Genomic DNA, 23,381 nt, shown 5'->3' on the forward strand with positions numbered 1-23,381 from the left:
TGTTGAAATACTTTTGTCTGATTAGTATAAACCTTAAAAATTTTAATAGATCGCGGGACAAGACCAATGGGCCTTAAAAAATGATTTTTTCTGGAAAAAACCAATTTCTTAATTTTGAAAAAATTCACAATTTCTTCCTTGACTATTTTTAACTATCAATTTTTGTTGAAATACTTTTTTCAGATTAGTATAAAACTAAAAATAATTATTAGACCGCGGGACAAGATCATTGAGCCTTAAAAAATGATTTTTTCGGGAAAAACCCAATTTTTTAATTTTGAAAAAATTCACAATTTCTTCCTTGACTATTTTTAACTATCGATTTTTGTTGAAATACTTTTGTTAGATTAGTATAAACCTTAAAAATTTTATTAAACCGCGGGACAAGACCATTGGGCCTTAAAAAATGATTTTTTCTGGAAAAAACCAATTTTTTAATTTTGAAAAAATTCACAATTTCTTCCTTGACTATTTTTAACTATCGATTTTTGTTGAAATACTTTTGTCAGATTAGTATAAACCTTAAAAATTTTATTAGACCGCGGGACAAGACCACTGGGCCTCAAAAAATTATTTTTTCTGGAAAAAACCAATTTTTTAAGTTTGAAAGAATTCACAATTTCTTCCTTGACTATTTTTAACTATCGATTTTTGTTGAAATACTTTTGTCACATTAGTATAAAACTAAAAATAATTATTAGACCGCGGAACACAGGATCATTGGGCCTTAAAAAATGATTTTTTCGGGAAAAACCCAATTTTTTAATTTTGAAAAAATTCACAATTTCTTCCTTGACTATTTTTAACTATCGATTTTTGTTGAAATACTTTTCTCAGATTAGTATAAAACTAAAAATAATTATTAGACCGCGGGACAAGATCATTGGGCCTTAAAAAATGATTTTTTCGGGAAAAACCCAATTTTTTAATTTTGAAAAAATTCACAATTTCTTCCTTGACTATTTTTAACTATCGATTTTTGTTGAAATACTTTTGTCAGATTAGTATAAACCTTAAAAATTTTTTTAGACCGCGGGACAAGACCACTGGGCCTCAAAAAATTATTTTTTCTAGAAAAAACCAATTTTTTAAGATTGAAAAAATTCACAATTTTTTCCTTGACTATTTTTAACTATCGATTTTTGTTGAAATACTTTTGTCACATTAGTATAAAAATAAAAATAATTATTAGACCGCGGAACACAGGATCATTGGGCCTTAAAAAATGATTTTTTCGGGAAAAACCCAATTTTTTAATTTTGAAAAAATTCACAATTTCTTCCTTGACTATTTTTAACTATCGATTTTTGTTGAAATACTTTTGTTAGATTAGTATAAACCTTAAAAATTTTATTAGACCGCGGGACAAGACCACTGGGCCTCAAAAAATTATTTTTTCTGGAAAAAACCAATTTTTTAATTTTGAAAAAATTCACATCTTCTTCCTTGACTATTTTTAACTATCGATTTTTGTTGAAATACTTTTTTCAGATTAGTCTAAAACTAAAAATAATTATTAGACCGCGGGACAAGACCAATGGGCCTTAAAAAATGATTTTTTCTGGAAAAAACCAATTTTTTAATTTTGAAAAAATTCACAATTTCTTCCTTGACTATTTTTAACTATCGATTTTTTTTGAAATACTTTTGCCACATTAGTATAAACCTTAAAAATTTTATTAAACCGCGGGACAAGACCATTAGGCCTCAAAAAATTATTTTTTCTGGAAAAAACCAATTTTTTAATTTTGAAAAAATTCACAATTTCTTCCTTGACTATTTTTAACTATCGATTTTTGTTGAAATACTTTTGTCTGATTAGTATAAACCTTAAAAATTTTAATAGACCGCGGGACAAGACCAATGGGCCATAAAAAATGATTTTTTCTGGAAAAAACCAATTTTTTAATTTTGAAAAAATTCACAATTTCTTCCTTGACTATTTTTAACTATCGATTTTTGTTAAAATACTTTTGTCAGATTAGTATAAACCTTAAAAATTTTATTAGACCGCGGGACAAGACCACTGGGCCTCAAAAAATTATTTTTTCTGGAAAAAACCAATTTTTTAATTTTGAAAAAATTCACATCTTCTTCCTTGACTATTTTTAACTATCGATTTTTGTTAAAATACTTTTGTTAGATTAGTATAAACCTTAAAAATTTTATTAAACCGCGGGACAAGACCATTAGGCCTCAAAAAATTATTTTTTCTGGAAAAAACCAATTTTTAATTTTGAAAAAATTCACATCTTCTTCCTTGACTATTTTTAACTATCGATTTTTGTTGAAATACTTTTGTCTGATTAGTATAAACCTTAAAAATTTTAATAGATCGCGGGACAAGACCAATGGGCCTTAAAAAATGATTTTTTCTGGAAAAAACCAATTTCTTAATTTTGAAAAAATTCACAATTTCTTCCTTGACTATTTTTAACTATTGATTTTTGTTGAAATACTTTTGTCACATTAGTATAAACCTACAAAATTTTATTAGACCGCGGGACAAGACCATTGGGCCTCAAAAAATTATTTTTTCTGGAAAAAACCAATTTTTTAATTTTAAAAAAATTCACATCTTCTTCCTTGACTATTTTTAACTATCGATTTTTGTTGAAATACTTTTTTCAGATTAGTCGCAAACTAAAAATAATTATTAGACCGCGGGACAAGACCAATGGGCCTTAAAAAACGATTTTTTCTGGAAAAAACCAATTTCTTAATTTTGAAAAAATTCACAATTTCTTCCTTGACTATTTTTAACTATTGATTTTTGTTGAAATACTTTTGTCAGATTAGTATAAACCTTAAAAATTATATTAGACCGCGGGACAAGACCACTGAGCCTCAAAAAATTATTTTTTCTGGAAAAAACCAATTTTTTAATTTTGAAAAAATTCACATTTTCTTCCTTGACTATTTTTAACTATCGATTTTTGATGAAATACTTTTTTCAGATTAGTCGCAAACTAAAAATAATTATTAGACCGCGGGACAAGACCAATGGGCCTTGAAGAATGATTTTTTCTGGAAAAAACCAATTTTTGAAATTTTGAAAAAATTCACAATTTCTTCCTTGACTATTTTTAACTATCAATTTTTGTTGAAATACTTTTTTCAGATTAGTATAAAACTAAAAATAATTATTAGACCGCGGGACAAGATCATTGGGCCTTAAAAAATGATTTTTTCGGGAAAAACCCAATTTTTTAATTTTGAAAAAATTCACAATTTCTTCCTTGACTATTTTTAACTATCAATTTTTGTTAAAATACTTTTGTTAGATTAGTATAAACCTTAAAAATTTTATTAAACCGCGGGACAAGACCATTGGGCCTTAAAAAATGATTTTTTCTGGAAAAAACCAATTTTTTAATTTTGAAAAAATTCACAATTTCTTCCTTGACTATTTTTAACTATCGATTTTTGTTGAAATACTTTTGTCAGATTAGTATAAACCTTAAAAATTTTATTAGACCGCGGGACAAGACCACTGGGCCTCAAAAAATTATTTTTTCTGGAAAAAACCAATTTTTTAAGTTTGAAAAAATTCACAATTTTTTCCTTGACTATTTTTAACTATCGATTTTTGTTGAAATACTTTTGTCACATTAGTATAAAACTAAAAATAATTATTAGACCGCGGAACACAGGATCATTGGGCCTTAAAAAATGATTTTTTCGGGAAAAACCCAATTTTTTAATTTTGAAAAAATTCACAATTTCTTCCTTGACTATTTTTAACTATCAATTTTTGTTAAAATACTTTTGTTAGATTAGTATAAACCTTAAAAATTTTATTAAACCGCGGGACAAGACCATTGGGCCTTAAAAAATGATTTTTTCTGGAAAAAACCAATTTTTTAATTTTGAAAAAATTCACAATTTCTTCCTTGACTATTTTTAACTATCGATTTTTGTTGAAATACTTTTGTCAGATTAGTATAAACCTTAAAAATTTTATTAGACCGCGGGACAAGACCACTGGGCCTCAAAAAATTATTTTTTCTGGAAAAAACCAATTTTTTAAGTTTGAAAAAATTCACAATTTTTTCCTTGACTATTTTTAACTATCGATTTTTGTTGAAATACTTTTGTCACATTAGTATAAAACTAAAAATAATTATTAGACCGCGGAACACAGGATCATTGGGCCTTAAAAAATGATTTTTTCGGGAAAAACCCAATTTTTTAATTTTGAAAAAATTCACAATTTCTTCCTTGACTATTTTTAACTATCGATTTTTGTTGAAATACTTTTCTCAGATTAGTATAAAACTAAAAATAATTATTAGACCGCGGGACAAGATCATTGGGCCTTAAAAAATGATTTTTTCGGGAAAAACCCAATTTTTTAATTTTGAAAAAATTCACAATTTCTTCCTTGACTATTTTTAACTATCGATTTTTGTTGAAATACTTTTGTCAGATTAGTATAAACCTTAAAAATTTTATTAGACCGCGGGACAAGACCACTGGGCCTCAAAAAATTATTTTTTCTGGAAAAAACCAATTTTTTAAGTTTGAAAAAATTCACAATTTTTTCCTTGACTATTTTTAACTATCGATTTTTGTTGAAATACTTTTGTCACATTAGTATAAAACTAAAAATAATTATTAGACCGCGGAACACAGGATCATTGGGCCTTAAAAAATGATTTTTTTCGGGAAAAACCCAATTTTTTAATTTTGAAAAAATTCACAATTTCTTCCTTGACTATTTTTAACTATCGATTTTTGTTGAAATACTTTTGTTAGATTAGTATAAACCTTAAAAATTTTATTAAACCGCGGGACAAGACCATTGGGCCTTAAAAAATTATTTTTTCTGGAAAAAACCAATTTTTTAATTTTGAAAAAATTCACAATTTCTTCCTTGACTATTTTTAACTATCGATTTTTGTTGAAATACTTTTGTTAGATTAGTATAAACCTTAAAAATTTTATTAAACCGCGGGACAAGACTATTGGGCCTTAAAAAATGATTTTTTCTGGAAAAAACCAATTTTTTAATTTTGAAAAAATTCACAATTTCTTCCTTGACTATTTTTAACTATTGATTTTTGTTGAAATTCTTTTGTCACATTAGTATATACCTAAAAAATTTTATAAGACCGCGGGACAAGACCATTGGGCCTTAAAAAATGATTTTTTCTGGAAAAACCCAATTTTTTAAGTTTGAAAAAATTCACAATTTTTTCCTTGACTATTTTTAACTATCGATTTTTGTTGAAATACTTTTGTCACATTAGTATAAAACTAAAAATAATTATTAGACCGCGGGACAAGACCACTGGGCCTCAAAAAATTATTTTTTCTAGAAAAAACCAATTTTTTAATTTTGAAAAAATTCACATTTTCTTCCTTGACTATTTTTAACTATCGATTTTTGATGAAATACTTTTTTCAGATTAGTATATACCTAAAAAATTTTATTAGACCGCGGGACAAGACCATTGGGTCTTAAAAAATGATTTTTTCTGGAAAAAACCAATTTCTTAATTTTGAAAAAATTCACAATTTCTTCCTTGACTATTTTTAACTATTGATTTTTGTTGAAATACTTTTGTCAGATTAGTATAAACCTTAAAAATTTTATTAGACCGCGGGACAAGACCACTGGGCCTCAAAAAATTATTTTTTCTGGAAAAAACCAAATTTTTAATTTTGAAAAAATTCACATTTTCTTCCTTGACTATTTTTAACTATCGATTTTTGATAAAATACTTTTTTCAGATTAGTCGCAAACTAAAAATAATTATTAGACCGCGGGACAAGAGCAATGGGCCTTGAAGAATGATTTTTTCTGGAAAAAACCAATTTTTGAAATTTTGAAAAAATTCACAATTTCTTCCTTGACTAATTTTAACTATCAATTTTTGTTGAAATACTTTTTTCAGATTAGTATAAAACTAAAAATAATTATTAGACCGCGGGACAAGATCATTGGGCCTTAAAAAATGATTTTTTCGGGAAAACCCCAATTTTTTAATTTTGAAAAAATTCACAATTTCTTCCTTGACTATTTTTAACTATCAATTTTTGTTGAAATACTTTTTTCAGATTAGTATAAAACTAAAAATAATTATTAGACCGCGGGACAAGATCATTGGGCCTTAAAAAATGATTTTTTCGGGAAAAACCCAATTTCTTAATTCTTCTTAAGGAAATTTCTTTTTGATGCAGCAAGATATATTCATAAATTAAATGTAATTATATTGCGGTTTGCAAACTTTTGCAATTCGAAATGATTCGAATTTTCTGTTGTCGAGTCGATTAATGTTCGGTTCGATTAAATACACACCTCTATTTCATATGCAAGTTGCTTATTTTTTTATGATAGAATAATCATTTAAAAATATTAATATTAAATAAATTATGAAAAAATACAAAATTTGAATTTTTTGTGAAAAAGAAAAATTTCTATTAATTTTATAAATTTTGATAAAAAATATACTTTGTATACATCAATCGATTCGTTTTCTTGTCAGGAATGTAATTTTGAGAATAATTAATTAAAATATTAACAGATAAAAAAATTATTTACAAAAATACAAAAAAAAATTTTTTTTGAATTTTAAAAAAATTGTATAAAATTTTTTTTTTTTAGATATTTTTGAAAATCCTTGTGTCAGATTTTAGGTATTAATGACTGCAATAAACCTGCAAAATTTCAAGACAATCCATCAAAATTTGTTTGAGATAATTTGTACACAATTTTTGTGACATACACACACACACATACACACATACACACATACACACATACACACATACACACATACACACACACACACACACATACATCTGGACATTTGCTCAGAATTGAATATACATATGTTATAGATTAAAATGAGTCCATATAACCTTCTTTTGAAAAATTGAAAATCGTCACGAATGCAAAGCTTCCTTATGAGGAAGCAAAAAAGGGAAAAAGAAGCAGAATACAATTTGAAAAACTTGCATCATAGAAGGAAATTATTAAGGTTATCTAGAAAAAATATTACAATTAAGATAAATTTAATTAAATAAATAAATAATAATTAAATTCACTAATTTTTATTAAATTATTTAAATTTGACCAATTTAATTTAAATTTAATATAACTCTAATAGAGAATATTAAAAAATAAATAATAAATATTATAAAAAAGTAAAGACAACCAAAATATTTAAATCCAAAACAATCGAAAACAATAGATTTTAACCTGTAAAAAATCGTCTTATTAAAAAAGAATAAAAATATATGAGACCTTCGAAATATTACATTTTTAACTGCAAAAATAAATTCTAAATGCTAATTTTAATTTATACACAAATTTTTATTAATGTGCTAGTAAATTTTTTTTTTTCAAGTCAAAAGTTAAAGGTTCCAGAGAATTGCCCATATCCAAAGCTCATTAAAATGCATACATTAGTTTTTGAGAAAAATGCGTTTTTCGATTTTCCCCCTTCATAACCCCCTCAAAACTCAAAATTTTTAGTTAAAAATTTCAAAAAGTTATTTTTAAGTGGGTAGGAATGAATAGGAAAAATATAATTGTGTCACTTTTTCAATACTTATTCGGCTATACCCAATCACATGAAATTGCCCATATGTATAATATGTGCATTAGGGGAGACTGGGGTAAACCCGCTCACTTTTTTTCAGATCGGTAAAAATCTAGAAAATTATTCTCTAAATCCAAGTTAATTTATATCATTTGAAAGCTTATGATTTCTACTAAAAAATAAAAATGATTTTTTGATTTATCTTTTTTAGTTTTACTTAGAGAAACTTTTTAATACAAGTAGGGGAGCGTGGGGTAATGGGAGCTTGCGGGTAATCAATAAAAAAATCGAGATAATAATAAAATTTGTTTATGTTTTTATTTTTTTATTCAAATTTTGTCCTGTAAAAATTCTGTGAGGTAATGGGAGAATTAGTGTCAGCCCAAAAAATTTTCTTTACTATGTTACGGCTTTCGTTATTTCTTTGAAAATTGTAAAATATATCACCTTATTTATTTATTTACAATGTCCCTGCGGTCAAAAGACCATAAATGGGTTACTGAGGAATACAGAAAGTGTGTATAGAAAAAAAAATAAAATAAATATTAGAGTATTATCGCAAATTCACTGTGTATTGCACTAAACATCTCAAAAATGCCAACTGATTAGAGAAAAAAGGTCCAAATCCGGACGCATATTGTCAAACAACTTATGAACAAACTTTTAATTAAAAAATAATATTTGGTGGAAAAAATGAAAAATTTAATTTTTTTCAAAAATTTTGTATTACATTATAATTTAGGAAAAAAGTTATTCTAAGTCTAAAGTTTTGGCTTCATTGTAAGTATTAACACTTTTTTCTATTAGAAAACAAAAAATATTCCTAAAAAATAAAAAAATTTAAAATTTCAAGTGAAAGCTCCTAATACCCCACAAATTGGGTAATGGCAAAAAATGTATTTTTTTTTGAAAATTTTGTTTTCCTTTTTATTTTCTCTTTTTAAGTTTCTAATTAAACATAATTAAAGATAAATAACGAAATGAGTAGAAAATGACGATTTATTATTGATAAACTATGAATTCTATAAACAATTCTATAAACAACAAATTGGTTTAATAAATAATGAATATAGGTTTTATGAATTACAGCTATGGATTTACAATTTTGGTTTTAACAAGTCATAAATTTAGTTATTGTTAAAATATAATACGTGAAAAAATTTTATTCTAAATTTTAAATTTAAAACAAAGTAAGCAGCTTTACCCCGACTTTACCCCGAGTGTATTCCTCACATTTCAGAATAAATTTAATTAAATCTTTTTGAAATAAGACAAAACTATATATGTACATACTTCGAAGAAGGACATCCAATAGCAACAAAAAAAATTTGCCAAATAAATTAAGACTCAAAAATAATGATCGAAAAACTCAAAAATCCGAAAAACGTTTTTTGTCTGACACCTTTGAAAACATTTGATTGCCTCTGATTCTATGTTGAATTTATGAAACTAAACGAAAGTTTGTTAATACAAGTTGAATGTTAAGTACTATTCACAGTATCAATATTTCTATTTTAAGTTGAGTTCATAGCGTCAAATCGCTAGTGAGCGGGTTTACCCAAGTCTCCCCTACCGTACGTGACAAATAGCATGACCATGGTTTTTGACATTTTACTCAAAAACTGTATTTTTTAAAAATTTGGAAAAAATATAATATGCTAAAGAAGACATTAAATGGTACTATTTTCTATAAAAATTACAGTGGTCACTTTAAAACTAACCCTCAAAGAAAATTTTTGAAAATTTCAAAATTTTGACTTTTTTTTCTAGAATTGTCTTGTCTACATTTGAAACATATCGAAATTTCATTAAAATCGATTCAGTAGTTTTCGAGAAAAATAAGTTTTTTGATTTTTCGTTCCCCCTCCATAATTCCTTAAAAAAAGCGAATTTTGAGTTCAAAATTGCAGAAAGTTATAGTCATATGGATAGTAAATATATGGGCCAAATTTGAGAAAAATAGATGCGGGGGCAGTTTTTGCACACTTAACCCCCTAAGCTCTTTCTTAATCATACAAATAATTAGTGTAATAAATTTTAAATGTAATTTCTTTGCTATAAGGAATTTTCGATTTCAGATTACATGTTTCCGTTTTCTCTTTGGACACACCTTAAGGAAGAAAACCTACCACATGGCAGTCCTGGCAATCCAAATTTTTTTTTGTGTGCCGGTGTAGTCGACAAACAGACACAAAGTTTAGATTTTTTCATTATCATAAAAATGTTGAAGAAACCAAATGTACATAATAAAGGAAAGAATTATTCCCAAAAAAAGTTTTGCTTGAAAGAAATTAAAACATTTGTGTTATTTCTACAAAAAATCGCACTTGATGAAACTATTTCGACGAACGAAATTTTGTTTTTTCTAAATATTTGTTTTTAGTAATTTTTTCCAACAAAGATAATTAGCAGAAGAAAAGAGAGGATAGAGTTTTATCATCGGACCTTAACCTCTGAAGAAAAAAAATGTCTAATGCTATACAAACTATAGATGAAAAGAGTGAGATACGAGAGAAGAAGATTTGACAGTTGCGAGTGTCCTCGGAATCTGCGGCCACGCCCTCGCCAAGGAGCGACGGCAACGTCGACGCCGACGCTGTTCGAGTACTTCCTTCTCTCTTTTTCACTACCTCCTTCCGTCTCACTTGCACGTTTACACTCGCCTTTCACTCTTGCCTCCCTCGGCCACCCACCCAGCATCCTCAGCGACTCCAAAACCAACACTCGTTGACTCGAGCCAGTCTCCCACCGACCATCCGATCGTCAACGTTACTATATCCGTCGTCGTCGACGTTGAAACCTCGCGACGTTTATATATTCATTTTCCGGTTTATATATCGTCGTTTCACTCGCTATTGTCGACGTCGCTGGCTGAATTTGTTACCTTATTATTTGCTCGTGTCAATTCGCGACTCTATACGTTACAAAAGTTAAAAAAAACTATTCTTTACAGCTTTTAATTTTCGCGCCATTATCCCATTTCCAAGATTGTCAACCAACCCTCCCTCCCAGTGTTCTCTCATAACCCCTTGACCCCCGCCACAAAAACCATCTAAATCCGACCGGCAGCCGTTGTTTTCGTGACAATATCCACCGTCTTGCCGGTGTTTGGTGAATTTTTCTGTAAGCAAAAATTAACCAATGTATTAAAAGTTCTTTACTGTGTGTGGTCCTTATGAGAGGTTTGTGTTGGTGATTATTACTTGATTCACATCGCACTGATTCACCTTCACCACGGTATGTGACATTGTAATTCTTATTAAATTTTCAATGACTCTGGAGGGGAACTTCATCAGAAGTATTTTCTAAAAATTTCTACTAGTAACTTTGTAACTAAAAGAAGTAACATTTTGAGATAAAAACACCCAGAGAAAAATTTTACAGCGGGAATTTTATTTTAAATAAGTAAAAATTATTTTAGTGAAATTAAAGTATATTACTTTCTCTTAGAGTCTACTAAATTATTTATTTATTTTAAGTAATAATTCAGCAGAAATAAAATTTACTTTAAACAAATAAAAACGTTTAATATATTTTGAATCAAATATATCTTGTTTTTGGTTGAATCAATTAATTTTAATTGAATCAACCAAATAAGTGCATTGCTATAGAACCAGAGAAATTTTTTATTTAAAAGCGATATAATTTATTTGAGTCAAGTAAAAGTACATTTGTCACAGAACCTACTAAATTATTTATTTGTTCTATAAGTAAAATTTATTTGAGACAAATAAATAATATGGTAGGATTTGTTTGACTTAATTGAAAATTTGCATCACGTGACCAATATCTCTCTTCGAATTAAAAATTTATTTAACTGAACCTAAAGTTTATTTAATTTTTAATTTTTCCATGAATACAAATTTCACTTAGCAATAAGTGAATTCATTTATTGCTAAGTGCAATTTGTAGTCAGGAAAAAATTATCCACTAATTTAAAAAAGAAATATTTTTACTATTTTTTTCTAAAATCTCATAATACAAAAATATTAAAACTACTCTTTTTATTTACATAAATAAATGATTTCTTGTTTGTTATTAAATTAGTTATTTTTATTCATCCAAATTTAGAAGACAGTAAATAGATAACACTTGAAATAAATGAATTAAACAAACGCATTAAACTACAAGAAAAATAAATTTTCTAAAATTATACAAATCTTTTTGTACTATTCGACATATTCATTTAAAATATCCAGATTTCTGTGATTACCAGAACAATTTTTTAAAAACTTCTGAATTCTTAGCATAAAGTTTTTTATTTCTCTTTCCCCCTCCATAACTCTCAAAGAAAGTCGAATAGGGGGTTGAAACTTGCAGTAATTTATACTCTTATTGGTAGCAATATAAGGTACCAATATGAGCTTAATACATTTCTTGCAAGAACTGAGAAACAAATCAAGAAAATGCATATATAGTTAATCAAACATTAATTTGGTTCAACTAAAAATTTGCTTCAGATGACTGAATTCTTTCTTTGAATGCAAAATTTATTTAATTGGAACAAATGTATATTTACATGAAATGAATGTGTTTATTTAGGTTAAACAAACTTTATTCAAAATAACCTAAACCTACACTGAGAAAACTGGAGAGTCAAATTCAGAGGTTTGAAAGAGCAAATTATTCAAAACACCTTTAAAATGTTAAGCAGATTTTGTCAAAAGTCAGTAACTGATTGAAATACTAATTACTTTTCTGTTCTGTACTCTTATAATTAGTTATTTTCACTAACTGTTTAGATAAAAAATTAGCTAAAGTTAGTTAAAATTTTTATATTTCTGAAGTTTCGAGCGTTCAATTTCACTTTATTTGCATATTTTTAAGAAAATTATTATCTAGATTAAAACAAATTATAACAGAGGGATTATAACAAAAATTTATAACAGAGGGACAAATTAACCATCTTGAGAAATCCCTTCCTTATCCGGCGCGAAATGAATAAATATGGCAACCTAACCCCTAAATTAAATACATAAAATGTCAGAAAAATAATTTCGCGCGCATCAGATCGTACACACTTTCTGCGCAACTTTTAACCCTCAGATATAATGGGAGAGAATATACAAGTAGATTTCCATTATCAATTCAAAATTTATTTTAGAAGGACTATATTTAACTCTCTTCATAAGCAAAGGAAACATACACTTTTTGAACCTCTGAATTTGACTCTCCAGTTTTCTCAGTGTAGGTTTAGGTTATTTTGAATAAAGTTTGTTTAACCTAAATAAACACATTCATTTCATGTAAATATACATTTGTTCCAATTAAATAAATTTTGCATTCAAAGAAAGAATTCAGTCATCTGAAGCAAATTTTTAGTTGAACCAAATTAATGTTTGATTAACTATATATGCATTTTCTTGATTTGTTTCTCAGTTCTTGCAAGAAATGTATTAAGCTCATATTGGTACCTTATATTGCTACCAATAAGAGTATAAATTACTGCACGCAAAAAATTAGTCGCTGAAGTTTTCAGCTACTAATTGAAGACTCTCGGATATGAAAAAAAACTTCACGGACTTTTTGAAATACTCTTCGCTTTTAGCAGAAATTCTCTGAAAAAAGTTGAGGACTTTTTATAAACCTAGTAGCGGAAAATAGTCGTAGAATTATTGTAACACTTTGATAGAAATTTTCGTCGACGAGTCGCGGAAAATGATGCGCAAACTCTCAGGCAGTAAACGTCACGTGAAATAATTTTGACTGACTTTGTTTACGTATTTTTTATTTTTATTTATTTTATTTTTATTTATTTTTTTCTTATTTTTATTTTTTTTTTATTTTTCTTTATTTATTTTTTATTTATTTTTTTTATTTTTTTCTTAGCGATTTCAAATCAATTATTAAATAACAAAATTATAAAAAATAAAACAGTTTGTACAGGTATCATTACTTTTCAATGAGAAAGTGACTATTTTTATTTTCATTGGTATCGCACACCTTTACGATGGAGGAGTTTGAAAATCCGGTAAGAAATTTAAAATAATTTGTGACAATTTAATACCAACTTTAAATGAATATTTTGTTTCATCAAAAAATATAATCACTCTCGAGCTTATTTCATTATAATTAAATTGTAAATAATATTTTTAATACGCACATTATAAATTTATAGAAATTGTAGAATTATATTTTAATATTTATTTACATATTTTATATTCAAAATTTTTAGGATTGTTTATTATGAATTATTATAATTTATTATTGATTATTATAATAATATATAATATATCAAATCATATTATTCAAAATAATTAAAAACATAATAACATACAGTAATATAAAATATAATTATTAATCGTTAAAGAAGTTTTTATAGTAATTAACAGAAAAAAATTTGTTTGGTTTAATTATTATTTTCATTAAATATAATAATTCTTCTATACATGTGATAAATTAAAAATAATAAAATGGAAATAAGTGCACGGAAAAAATTAATTTAGTACATTTTACGAAACTAATTTTGGAATAGCGGATACGGAGAGGAGTTTAGTATAAGATAAAACAGAATCAATAGTAATATATGATGACTGCGTTTCTCGAAAACTCAAAAAAAATTCTATGGAATTCACAAATGATCGGTTGGACGTTCTAATTCAAGAGTTTTGTAAAATGTTTAGCCTGAAGCGCATGCGCCACGGAAAAAAATATTCACGGAGAAAAAAACGAATAAAGCAGAAAAAAGAATTTCTTAATGTACCAATGAGCTCTCAAGACCATTTTTTCTCGTCTTCTATAGGAGATAGATGATTGGTTCGACACATGTGACTGCACTCTACAACGCAATGGTTCGCTTGGATTGGCTTATTTTATTCTGACACTAACTTAACGGAAATACGCATACATATAAACGAATTCTGACGCAACGCACATACAATATAACTCGCACTTGTAGATGAAAGAATTGAGTTTCTTTATATACTAACTGAGGAGATTAAAACTGCGCTTGTGAGAAATGTCAATATACTGAATATTAATTTTTAAAAAAATCATTTTTTTAAAAGTTATACAAAATATTTTATGGTTTTTAAAATAACATTTTTTGATTATAATTAGTTATAAAATCTCTATAAAATTTTTCAATTTTTAGAAAATAATTTTATTCTTAATTTTAAATTATAAATAAATTGACAAAAAATTTTCAAAATTACATTCAAACTCAAAAAATGTTTATATTAAATTGTCTAAAATTTGAAGTAATAACAGTTAAAACTTGAGAAATTAATATATATATTGTCATCGGTAAATATTATGATAAACTATAAAATTTATTGGACTGTAAATTAAAAGAAATTAATAATAATTAAAAGTTTGGATTACAAAAGCACATAAAAAATGTTACGAATTTGGAACAATGAAATGTGAAATACGTAAAAGAAAACAATTATCCAAATGTTACCGGCAGGTAAAGCAGTTCTCTTTTTCCTTCCACATATTATATCTATATACAGCAGACAAGTTAATACCGACGCGACGAGACAAGCTTCAACATATCTATTTATAACGCGACTTTTGGTACACCCCGTATAGAATTTTACGAAACTTTGTTCGAGAATTCACGATAGACAGCGAAGTGGAAACTCAAACCACGCGTTTTTAGATTGCACGAAACATTTTTACCATTTTCCGATAAAATGTTCACCAGAAAATACGAAACATTTCTACATTCAAGCTTGTTTTATAAATTACAACACTGGTTGCAGTTTCTCGAAAATTGTTCTGCTTAAAGTAGTGAAAGTTTCTGGGTTTTTGAAAAACTTCGTCAAGGAATCTTAAATATCCGCTAGTGCGAAATTAGTTTCGTAAAATCTGCTGAACTTATTTTTTCCGTGTGTAAAATAGTCCTTAACGCATACTGAAATACTCTTTAAAATTCTAGAATATGATGAGCAGAAATATTTGAGATTTATAATTTTCAAAATATTGCACTTTTTCTCGCAAGCGGTAAAGAAATGTTTCATTTAATATATAAGGACGATGAAAAGTAGATTTGTAGCGTGCGAAACTGCGATAGCGTAGGGTAATATGCGTGTTAGTGTTAGTTATTTAGTTTGATTTAGGAAATTAGTGTTTAAATAGTGTTCGATTACATGTGATAGTGTCGTGATTATGTATAAATGTACGAGCGTAATTAAATATAAGGCATAATAAGAATAAAATAAATAAGAACTGAAAGAATTTTTTTTTTCATTGGTCGGCCGAATTTTTCATTTTCCGCGACTATCGATGAAAGTTTCGAATCCTTTTTCTAAATTCTCTTCGAATGTAGTTTATTTTTCCTGCAACCTGTTAATATGATTTTTAAAACTCAGTGATTTTAAAAATTTAAATACTTACTTTTTTTTTTTTTTATTTACTTTTTTTTTTTTTTTTTTTTTTTAGAAGCTTTGTCAAAAAAAAGTACAAAAAAATCAAATCTGAAGAACTTTTCTAAAAATGAATTATTAATTAACGAGTTTGACACTCGTTACTTTGAAGTCGTTTTTCTCGAAACCTTTTTTTCGGACCGTAGGTCCCTTTTAACTTTCCCTGGCACATATTTTGAAATAAATATAAAAATTTAATACATATAAATAAATAATGCAAATAATAAAAAGATATTACAAAATCGAAAATCACATAAGAAACAGAAGAAAATTAAAAGGTTAAATTAAATGGTTATATTATAGCAACATGTAAACAAAATATTAAAATGCAGTGAATGCAGCTTAAAAAAGTTTTTAAACTCGTAGTTTGAATTTTACAAAAAATGTTGGACATTTTGATATTTAGAAATAAAAATAATTGGAACTTTTGGCTTTTGGAAGAAAGAATTATTGGAACTTTTGGACTTTGGAACAAAGAATTATTGGAACTTTTTTTTCTCTGGAACTTTTTTTTTGGAACTTTTGTCCTCCAACCTTTTTTATATGCATTAGCACCATTTTTTCTAATAGACCACCCCTCCCCCTAAAATGCTTACGTAATACTTGAATGGTCAATTCAAAAAACTCGTTTTTCTCAAAAAATCTCTTAAACGATTTTACTGAAATAATTTAAATAATCAAGAAAAAAAGTGCAAACATTTTTTTAATAATTTTGAAATTTTAAAAAAAAATTTTGACTTTTTTTTAAATTGCACCTCCAGTTTTCTGTTTTAAAAAATATCCTTGAATTTTATACTATATTAATTAAAGATCTTGTAATGCCAAGTTTTTAGTAAAAGAAAGTGAATAAAAAAATATTTTAATTTACCGTCTTCAGTGTGCAGACTTGAAAAAGAATCTCGTTAAAAAATTGTCAATTAATTCGCGAAATGTTTAAGTTTTTAAACCATCGGAGACAAACTTTCTTTATTCATAAAATTTTTTCTCACAAAAGTTTACTTAATTATAAAGTTAATATTAATTGTCAATATTCTGTATTCTTGTAAAAATATTAAATAACTCTTTTTCTTTAAAACATTAAGGATTTTAATAAGGAAACACAAAATATATAGTATAAAAAGGTTTTTAAAACTGTTTGTTGTGTCAGTTCAAAACAGTGTCTTTAGAATTTTTTTTCAATTTGTCTCTTATTTTATTAATTCGTCACAAAATAAAAGTCTAACGATAAAAATTCAAAACTTCTTTTTAAGGAACATTTTACTATTAAAGTATATTTCCTTATCTTTCTTAAAAAATTCATTTTCTTACTAAGATATTTTTTAATTATATTCAAAATTTATGTTTTTATTATAGAAAATCAAGTTTTTGATGGTTTCTTTGTAATTTTACATTGCCAAAAAGTGTTATTCTGAAATAGAACCAATTTCATTCAATTTTATATTATTTTAAAATTCAGTTCAAATTTTGTTTACATTTACCCAAAGTTTTTAAATTCTTGGGGTAAATGTTAACAGTTTATTATATTTATTAACTAAATTTTAATATTTCAAAAGTCAAAGTCATTTTTTGTTGTAGCATTTATTAGGAATAATTATAAATTTTTGTTTGAATTTTAGTTTATTTTTATGCAAATACGAGTCAAAATACAAAAACAGTGAAACATTGATTTTCTATCTTTTATGTATTAAGAGGTAACTTGGAGTACGGCCCTGTCATTTGTCAAAATAAAGTATTGTTAATACTCAGAACTTCTTACATATGTGAGATGAGGTTAAAATATTGTAGTCTTACTTAATTTTAAATCTTTAAATTAATCTGAAAAATTAACTGTTTACATTTATCTCTTGTTTACATTTACCCAAATGACCTTATATTTTCGATCAATTAGCTTAGGCGGCCAACTTAGGACCACTCTCCCCTAATGATAATGTAATAATTTAATTTCTATTTATTATAAAATCTATTTACTATATATACATAAAAGTTGAATTTTTGCCAACGGGATTAGTTTCCTGAATATTTGATTAAATTCTCAATTTTTTATTTTTATCATTTCAATCGAAATTTTTTGTTTCATAAAAACTTTTGGATAAATTTAAGAATTTTTATAGAAAATTCGATTAAATAATTAATGTGATAAAAATATTTTTCAATTCAGCGGTAATAAAAATTAGTCTAATTTCCATTATTTTTGTTGCAAAATTGTAGGTATTCTTTAAATTTAAATTAATTAAAAATAGCTAATACGGTAGAAAAAATTGAGTCACTGATTTAAATAGTAAAATTCTACAAACCTTCTAGTTAACAATAACAAACTATTTAGCAAATTAACTTTTAGTTAATTAATTCAACTAGTAAAATTTTACATTTTTTCAGTTATGTATTTCTTGTAAATTAATATTACAAAATCAAGAGAAAAATTGTTACGTAATGTAAACAAAATTGTAACATTTTTCTTAATAGTAGTTCCAAACATGGACAAATTTTGAATAACCATTGCCCTAATTTTTGAATTCTTGCCAAAATTTTGTAAACAATAAGCCAATTTTTAATGTTTACAATTTACGAATTCTTGGGAGTCTTGCCAAAATGATACCAACAATGGTCAAATATTTTTAATACACTCGAAATTTTGAATTTTCGTATATATTTGTTTTAATCTTTCGTTAACAGTGTGAGAATTTTCTCATAGTGTTTATTAAACATTTATTTTATAATTACAATTAATATATTTCCTCAAAATCTATGAGTAAAATTTTGATGTTTACAATTTTCGTACTATTGATAACACTTTATTAAAAGTAGAAAAAATTCATTAAAAAATGTAATTTTGTCCTCTGAACCCGATCCCGGTACCCAAGATTGTCTATCACGTCAGGATTTTAAGAAAAGTGGGGTAAAGGCCCCCAAAATTGTGTTTTGAGTGTTTTCAAAAGTTTCTTCTTCTCAACCTGACGTGCTAGTGATTTCAGTAACGCCTTCAATTAAACCTACACTGAAAAAAAAAGTTCATTGAATCAAGTAAATGCATTTTCTTGATCTAATTTACTTGAAACAAACCCATATTTTCTTATTGAAGGAAATTTATTTTCTTGTGTCAAGTAATTTTGAGTATTGGGCAAAGTTATTGAAATAAGAAAATATGGGTTTCACTTAAGTAAATATCTTACTGTTTCAAACGAACTGTTTTACATGCGCCAAGTCCCGAAAAAGTATTGAATCAAGAATATTATGTTCTCACGTCAAGTAATTTACCTTGAGTCATTTGGTATCTTGAGTCAAATCATTTTTTTATTTCCTTCAAAGCAACTATTTATTTCATCCAACACCCACAGTCTTGAGCCAAGAAAATGGGAAGATTAATATAAGTTAATAATTGTTTCAACTCAATTAAAAATTATTTTGTTTCAAAGAAATATTAATTAATCTAAGCATTTCTTTTACTTGAAGCATTTCTATATTCTCATGTTTCAAAAACATTAATTTCTTGCGAGAATGTTATATTTTCTGTAATGAAATATTTTATTTATTCAATTCAATTAAGTGTAAGATTTTGAATTAAATCATTTTTTTAATTCCTTTAAAACAAGATTTTACTTAATCTAACACCCATAGTCTTGAGCTAAGAAAATATGAAGATTAATACAAGTTAATAATTGTTTCAGCTCAATTAAAAATTATTTTGTTTCAAAGAAATATTAATTAATATAATCATTTCTTGTACACGGAGAGAGAATCTTTATTAAATTTTGTAAAAATATTTTACAAACTGGGGAAAAAGTGCGACAAAGCGAAATATGGATATAAAAAATACTAAATTTTAAAAAAACTGATGTGAAATTTAGTAAAGTTACATTAGAATTTAATTAATATTCTGAATATTTGATATAATTATACTAAATTTCACATCAGTTTTTTTTATATTTAGTATTTTTTATATCAAAATTTCGCTTTGTCGCACTTTTTCCCCAATTTGTAAAATACTTTTACAAGATTTAATATATATATTCTCTCTCCGTGTACTTAAAGCACTTCTATATTACCATGTTTCACCGTTTCAAGAACATTTAATTTCTTAAAATAATTATTATATTTCTCTTGAATTAAAAAATTTATTTTTTAAGTTGAATTAGTCATAAAATTCTTGAATCAAATCACACTCTAAATCTGAAACAGTGAAAATTTCACTGATTCAGATTTAGAGTGCATTCTTTTGTTTCCTTTAAAAAAGTTTTTACTTAATTCAATGCTCATATAATCTTGATTCAAGAAAATACGAAGGTTAACATAAGTAAATATTTGTTTCAAGTTGATTAAAAATTACATTGTTTTAAATTATTATTTATTTATTACATTGTCTTATCACAACCGTGAATACAAGGGAGTTACACATTTTAGCCATCGCAAATATCCTTACAAACCGAGTAAAGACTAAAGCCGCAATCTATCATTCAAAATCCAGACAAACATATTAACGAAAGACTTTAAAAATTTTCGGTCATTAGACTCCAGAGCCGCAAGAAAATCCTCAGTTGAGGAGAAATCAATACCAACCCGGCAGCCAACACCAACAAACAAATGCTTGTAAGCTGGACAAGTTATAGAAATATGATAAATAGATTCATAGTCAAGGCCACAAGACGAGCAGATCGTATCATGGAGAAAAACATATTTTTTGTGTTTCAAGACAATTCTACAAACATTCCTATTAATGAGTCTGATTTGGGCTAAAATTCTCTTAAAATATAAAGGCATACGAGTGAGCAGATAACCTTGCGTACCCTTCCGTAAAGAAATACTAGGGAAGATATATAGGCTTTTAGATAAACTAAGACGATTCCAACCTAATCGCGTAATTGGGAGTACAGATCAGAAGGTAAAGCAGTCCTTTTATAAAAGAAAGTTGAACCCTCTCAATCTGCTCCAAATGGCAGAGTTCCCAAACCACACAACCGTATGACAACACACTGACCGCTAGACTCTGGAAAAGCTTCATGCAGCACTCCCAAGAGTCCAGCTTGGCAGTCTGTATTGTTTTAAGCACCGAACCAACAGCGGTATTTGCAGCGCTAACTGCTCTTCTCGCGGCAGGAGTGAAAGAACTAAATCTATTAAAAGTTATACCAAGATACACATACTCGTTTGTCACCTCAATATCCTCCTCTCCAAACTTGAAAGATTTAAATTTATTTGCAGATGAGTTGGGGGAATTAGTGAAAATCACAATCTTTGTTTTGTTGGTATTGACTATCAGGCTGTTCGATTCGCAGTACATGTTAAGTGCTTTAAGTTTGTTTTGCAATTCAAGGGGCGAATGAGATAATAACACATAATCATCCGCATAACCCAACATAAGCACTTCAGTTGTTTTGCTTATAGAGAGTCCACGGCAACCCCGATCCATAAAAAATTTTTCCATGTCAGAAATGAAAAGAAGAAATAAAAAGGGACTCAGGACCTCTCCCTGCAATACACCTTGAGTGACTTTAACACTTTCAGTATAACCACGCATAGTTTTGATACATGTATGAGCGTATGAATAAAAACTCTTCAAAATATTAATAAACTTGGAGCTGAGTCCCAAGGCAAATAATTTGTTCCAAAGCTTAACATGAGAGACCGATGGGAAAGCCCCTTTGAAATCTATGAAGGCGGCATACACAACCGATCTCGGAGAACTCAGATGGATCTGAATAATTGCGGAGAGATTGAATAGGTTGTCTAAACAACCTCTACCGCTTCTAAACCCAGCCTGAGACTCCGGTATCAGATTGTGCTCCTCCGTCCACTGTCTAAGTCTATCGCCCAGAATCTGAGTAAAGATTTTAACCACACAATTTACAAGGGTGATCGGCCTGAAATTATCAGGGTTTTTTGGATCACCCTTTTTAAATAACATTGAAGTAGTTAGCTGACCCCAAATCTTAGGGACTTTTTCGGATTTCATTATATTATTAAAAAGATTGTTTAAATACAGAATCCAATTCTGCGGTAAATGTTTGAAAAAATTATAATTAATGCCGTCAAGTCCAGGGGCCTTCCCATTTTTACATTTGGCAAGACTCTTCATTAGCTCATACGTTGAAATTTCGTCATCTAACAAGGAAACAAAGCGATTTAAAAATTTACAGTTCAAAGGGAAAGGGATACTCGGGAAACAGTCTTCCAGATATTGAACCCACGACGCATCATCAATACAAGAATGAAAAAAAGCTTTAGGACGACTGGAGTTAATGGCCTTCCAAAACTGAGACGCATTCTTACAATTGTTAACTGCTTCGATTCTAGCTGAAATATAATTTTTTTCTTTAACTTTTAAAATTTTCTTATAATTCTTTTTCTCTTTATGAAATAGTTCCTTAGAAATATTAGAAAAATTATTTCTCTTACAATCATTTAACATCGCAGTAACTCTTTGTAGCATCTTTACATTCGGAATCCATCCACGGTTTGCGACTCAAACCAACACCAGCGCCAGAATACTTCCACATTTCCGTCCCCAGGGCAACCTCTTTAACTGTAGATATAATATTATTATTAAGGTAATCAATATCACCCGATAAGTCCCCCACTTCCTTCCTCCATGACATGGAAGAAGAGAAGAGTTCCGCTTTATTAGGATCAAAATGCAATTTTATAGAAACATCTGATGTCGGAGAAAACATTGGAAAAGTCAAACTAACAAAAAGAGGAAAATGATCTGAAAGAGTAGTCAATTGCAAAATCTGCAGGTCCCGGATAATAGGAAGGGCTTCCGAAGAACCCCAAACCAGATCAACAATGCTGGTTCCCTGTGGAGACGAAAATGTGAAGTTCGCAGGCGAATCACTGAAAGTACGACCATTCAACAAAACAAAATCATGCGCCTCTAAATAATTTGTAACCGTTTTACCCCTAGAGTTCACAACTTTATCGAAGGAAGATCTATCTGGAGTCAAAAAATTTACAAAATTAAAAAAGTCAGGGCTAAGCTGATTTAAATCAGCCACCCTGCAGTTGAAACCTCCCCCCAAAATAACAGGAGTATTTGGAAAATCATTTGTCAAATTGATAAGAATTAAATTGAGATTATCTAAAAATACATCCAGATCTTCAACTGGAGAAATATATATTAAACCCAAAATATAACACTCAACTAACGACAAACGATTGACTTTAACAAATATATAATTGAAATCTAAAGAAATTACCGATACATTATATAAATCAGTGTTAAACGCTATTACCAAACCACCACTGGCTCGTCCCTGACTGTAGGTTCTTCTCGCTGGAGAGACAATATACCTGAAAGGAGTGCCATTGAATAGATGAATGGTTGCAGATTCCGACCACGTTTCACACAAACATAAGATATCTCGAGAATCGATGAAGCCATTAATGTCTCCAAGATTATTAATACCATGAACATTCCAAAAAACGACTTTACCAGTGGAGGGGTTATCCAAAAAAGAAGACTCTCTGA

The 23,381-nt window shown here is 27.6% G+C and overlaps 1 protein-coding gene across 1 annotated transcript in view; it reads left to right on the forward strand.

Annotated features, from left to right (window-relative positions):
• Window positions 1-10,009: 10,009 nt before the first annotated feature.
• LOC122505668 (receptor-type tyrosine-protein phosphatase U) overlaps window positions 10,010-23,381 on the forward strand; it is a 592,942-nt gene continuing 579,570 nt past the window's right edge. Inside the window, exon 1 of the mRNA XM_043617444.1 lies at window positions 10,010-10,787. The gene's annotated coding sequence lies outside the window, so the exon portion shown is untranslated. The remainder of the gene's footprint in view (window positions 10,788-23,381) is intronic.

The sequence above is a fragment of the Leptopilina heterotoma genome, unplaced genomic scaffold (genome assembly GCF_015476425.1).
Source record: "Leptopilina heterotoma isolate Lh14 unplaced genomic scaffold, ASM1547642v1 Lhet_362, whole genome shotgun sequence".
Classification (NCBI taxonomy): Eukaryota; Metazoa; Arthropoda; class Insecta; order Hymenoptera; family Figitidae; genus Leptopilina; species Leptopilina heterotoma.